This window comes from Polypterus senegalus, unplaced genomic scaffold, assembly GCF_016835505.1.
Source record: "Polypterus senegalus isolate Bchr_013 unplaced genomic scaffold, ASM1683550v1 scaffold_5286, whole genome shotgun sequence".
NCBI lineage: Eukaryota > Metazoa > Chordata > Cladistia > Polypteriformes > Polypteridae > Polypterus > Polypterus senegalus.
Window position 1 is genome coordinate 1 of NW_024384649.1, and position 4,122 is coordinate 4,122.

Consider the following 4,122-nt stretch of genomic DNA (forward strand, 5'->3'; position numbering starts at 1 on the left):
GGTACTGTGCCCCTTCGAGAATCCTTGGGTACCGCTGGTTTTACTTTGTGTTCCTCATGGAATCCGTTGGGGGAAATGGAAGGAAAAACCACTAGGAAGAATAAGGTTGTCAAATGTTGTGAAAGTATTGGGGTTAAGAATACAGAGAGGATGGAGTGGAAAGAAATGGGGAAAAAGATAACCAAAAAAAAAAAGCAGGATTTTGGAGGTTAACGAACTTATCAATAGAAGGGAAGATATTGCTGATGAAGGCAGTTACAATCCCAAAACTATCGTATTTAGCAAATGTGTTTTTTCCACCAAAGAAAATAGTAAGAAGAATTATAAGAAAGTGTTTTGTGTTCTTATAGGGTTCATAATGTGAAAAATTGGCAAGAAGGAAGGTAATGAAAATGGAGGGAAAGAGGGTCGAATATAGAAAGGGAGTTGACTTTAAGACACACAGCAACTGTTGTTAATATGACATTAAGTAAAATTGGGAAGTTAGCGGATATGATCAGATATCTGCTAGGAACAGAATTCAAAAAAGCAAAAGAGCCCAATTAAATAAGGAAATCCGAGTGCCATCTGCAGGGCAAGTGGCAGGAGGACTTTGGGCACGACATGAAAATACATAGAGGGGCGGTTAAAATATTAGGGATCCATTTTGGAGAGGAGAAGGAGGGAAGAAGAGACTGGAAGGAGATGGAAAGAAAGTTATACAAGCTCACAAGTCTCTGGAGGACTAGGAGACTAACATATGAGGGCAAAATTTTGCTAATTAAGTCAATAATTTTGCCCAGGCTCTTTTCTGGCAACAGTTTTTTTACGGACAAAATATATTCTAAGGAAAATCGAAAGACAATGTTTTTATTTTTTTGGGAGGTCTACAGATGAGAAGGTCGCAAGACAGAAAGTAAAGAAACAAAAAGGAAAGGGGGAGAAAGGTTTTCTGGACTTAAGGATCTTGTTAAGATTGAAATACACGGCCGTTTACATATCCTTGTTACAGAGCGGAAAGGGAGGGCAGCGGATTTAGCCAGGTACATGATGGGTGGTCATCTAAGAAGGTTTGGGCTTTATAAAACCCAGAACAAGAAACCATATGAGTTTAGATTACCCAAACTATACAGGAGGTTGATGGACTGTATCAAAGATTGTGGGCTTCAGCAGGATGAAAAGGACTTGTGGAGGAGGTGGAAAGAATTAGTGGAAAAAGTAAGGGAAAGTGAGAAGCCAGTAAACATTACTGGGAAATCTAGAGAGGAATCTAAACTGATATGGGAAAGATTTGGGGGAAAGTTTCCAAATAATCAAGTAGCAGATATAGCCTGGCTGGCCGCCCATGAAGCACTAGAAACCAACCTGGCTTTAAGTAAAAGAAAGAATTTACAAGGGCCTAAATGTCCCAGGGACGGATGTAAAAGAAAAAAATAAGTCAGTATGGACATGCAATGTGGGACTGCCCCACAGTGGCAAGGATATGGAAGGAAGTAAGGCAGAGACACATAGTAGACATCAAGCTGGATAGAGACTTGGTGGTGTTTGGGAGGTCAGGGAAAAGAGAGGTCGGGAAGAAAGATTGGGACCGAATAAACGTGATAAAAGAAGTATTGTGGAAGGCAAGGTGTGCATACACAAATAAACAGAAAGTTTTTTCCCAACAGAAAATAATTGGAATGATCAGAGAAAACCTCTCGTTTTATGAGAAAAACATCTCAACTTTGGAAGCCCTCTTTTCTAAACGACAGCCCTATGTTTTTTTTTTTCTCTCCTTCCCTGTCTGTCTTCATTTTTTTTTTTGCCATTCTTTTAAATTTGAATGTACGTTGTCCTTCATGCTGATCCCCTTCTGTCGGCTCTCTCGCTCGCCACCCATTTAAGACCCCCCTGTTCCCCGTTCCTCCTCATGGATGGATGGATGGATAGAAAGACAGATAGATCTCGTCCAGCTCTTCAGACGGGAGCCTGCAACTTTACAAAGGGGGCATCGTCCAGAAAGGACCAGCAGCCTCGTGTCCTTTCCAACCTGCAATCCCACAGTGGCATCAAAGGGAGGGCAAGCACCGGCTCAAGTCTCGAACGTGTACCCAGGGCTGCCCCAGATCACTCGGCTGCCAAAAGCCCAGCTTCTGATACGGGTGGAAGGAGGAAAAGAAAAAGACGAGGCGAAGGGCGACTCCTGCTGGCAGAAAGGCAAAAGCTTACGGCACTCGGTATTCCCAGGCGGTCTCCCATCCAAGTACTAACCGAGCCCGACTCTGCTTAGCTTCCGAGATCGGACGAGATCGGGCGTGTTCAGAGTGGTATGGCCGTAAACGAGGGCTGCTCGTTTTCTCTCCCCAAATAGGCAACTGTGGAAGCCCTCTTTTCTAAACGACAGCCCTATGTTTTTTTTTTTTTTTTTCTCCTTCCCCTGTCTGTCTTCATTTTTTTTTTTTAATTGCCATTCTTTTGAAATTTTAAGTTATGTCTTTTGAATTAGAATGTGCGTTGTCCTTCATACTGATCCCCTTCTGTCGGCTCTCTCGCTCTCGCCACCCATTTAAGACTCCCCTGTTACCCGTTCCACCTCATGGATGGATGGATTGATGGATGGATGGATGGATGGATAGATAGACAGAGAGATCTCGTCCAGCTCATCAGACGGGGAGCCTGCAACTTTACAAAGGGGGGCATCTTCCAGAAAGAACCAGCAACCTCGTATCCTTGCTAACGTGCAATCCCACAGTGGCATCAAAGGGAGGGCAAGCACCGGCTCAAGTCTCGAACGTGTACCCAGCGCTGCCCCAGATCACTCGGCGGCCTCGGCGCAGGTCTTCCCGAGGGTGCTCTGCTGCCGTGTGCGAGCGCCCACGCCGAGGGCTTCTTCCTCTCGGTCTCCGGAGCGCAGGGTCGCCTTCCTCTTCGCAGCTTTGCCTCCTGCCTCCTGTCTGCCGCCTGCCGCCTGTCTTTGCTGTTGGGCGGCTGTTTCTCATTCAGCATCCCGCCCAGTCCTACCCCTCCTGTTTCTCTTCCAGCCAATAAGCTCCAGCGATGGGTGGCTGGTTTGCATAAGAGCGAGGTGCACCTTGGGGTTGCTAGTGAAACCTGTCTAATCAAGGTGGTGAGGTCGGTGCAACCCCAACATCCGGTCACGGTGCACACGGGCGTCTGGGCAGCAGCTAGCTCCCGCGCATGCGCGCTCCCGAGGCCAAAGAAGCCCGAAGGATCCCGAAGAAGCCCGAAGGAGGCCGAAGGACCGAGGACTGTGCTGGGGAAAACCTCCCGCCGCCGAGCGATGAAGCCGAGGAAGTGGGAGGATGAGCGCCGGGCTGTACAACTCATACTTACCTGGCAGGGGAGATACCATGATCACTAAGGTGGTTCTCCCAGGGCGAGGCTCATCCATTGCACTCCGGGTGTGCTGACCCCTGCGATTTCCCCAAATGCGGGAAACTCGACTGCATAATTTGTGGTAGTGGGGGACTGCGTTCGCGCTCTCCCTGATAGTCCTGGTTCAAAAACAGACTGAAAACATGCGTTTCAACTTATGGAAGTGGTGCTTGGGCGATTGTGAAGCAGGAGCCTGTGAGACAACGGCTCTGGGAGCTTTAAGCAATAAATAAAGAAGTTCCAAAAATCAATCAATCAATCTGTCTGTCTGTCCATTTATTTATTTATTTTAAGGACCCCCGCCCAATAGAAAAATTATAATAAAAATAATATTAATTTAAATTAACTAATCAATGTATGTATTTATCTTAAGGACCCCCCCACACACATAATAAAATAATAATATAAATAATCATTCATTATTTTTAGTGCCTCTTTACTGATTTTAAGCCGCTTTCCTTGCTGCCAAGAGCCCAGCTTCTGACACGGGTGGAAGGAGGAAAAGAAAAGACGAGGTGAAGGGCGACTCCTGCTGGCAGAAAGGCAAAAGCTTACAGCACTCGGTATTCCCAGTAAACGAGGGCTGCTCCTTTTTCTCTCCCCAAATATGCAACTTTGGAAGCCCTCTTTTCTGAACGACAGCCGTATGTTTTTTTTTTTTTTTTTTCACTCCTTCCCCTGTCTGTCTTCATTTTTTTTTTTTGCCATTCTTTTGAAATTTTTCGGAATGTCTTTTGAATTAGAATGTACGTTGTCCTTCATGCTGAT

General features: G+C 45.9%; 2 non-coding genes across 2 annotated transcripts; one reads left to right on the plus strand and one right to left on the minus strand.

Moving 5' to 3' along the window:
- Positions 1-2,180: 2,180 nt before the first annotated feature.
- On the minus strand, positions 2,181-2,299 carry LOC120522032. Its single transcript, XR_005632256.1, has one exon. It is a non-coding gene; the product is annotated as a 5S ribosomal RNA (ribosomal RNA).
- A 1,005-nt stretch (positions 2,300-3,304) lies between these two features.
- LOC120522033 lies at positions 3,305-3,468 on the plus strand. Its single transcript, XR_005632257.1, has one exon. It is a non-coding gene; the product is annotated as a U1 spliceosomal RNA (small nuclear RNA).
- Positions 3,469-4,122: the final 654 nt, after the last annotated feature.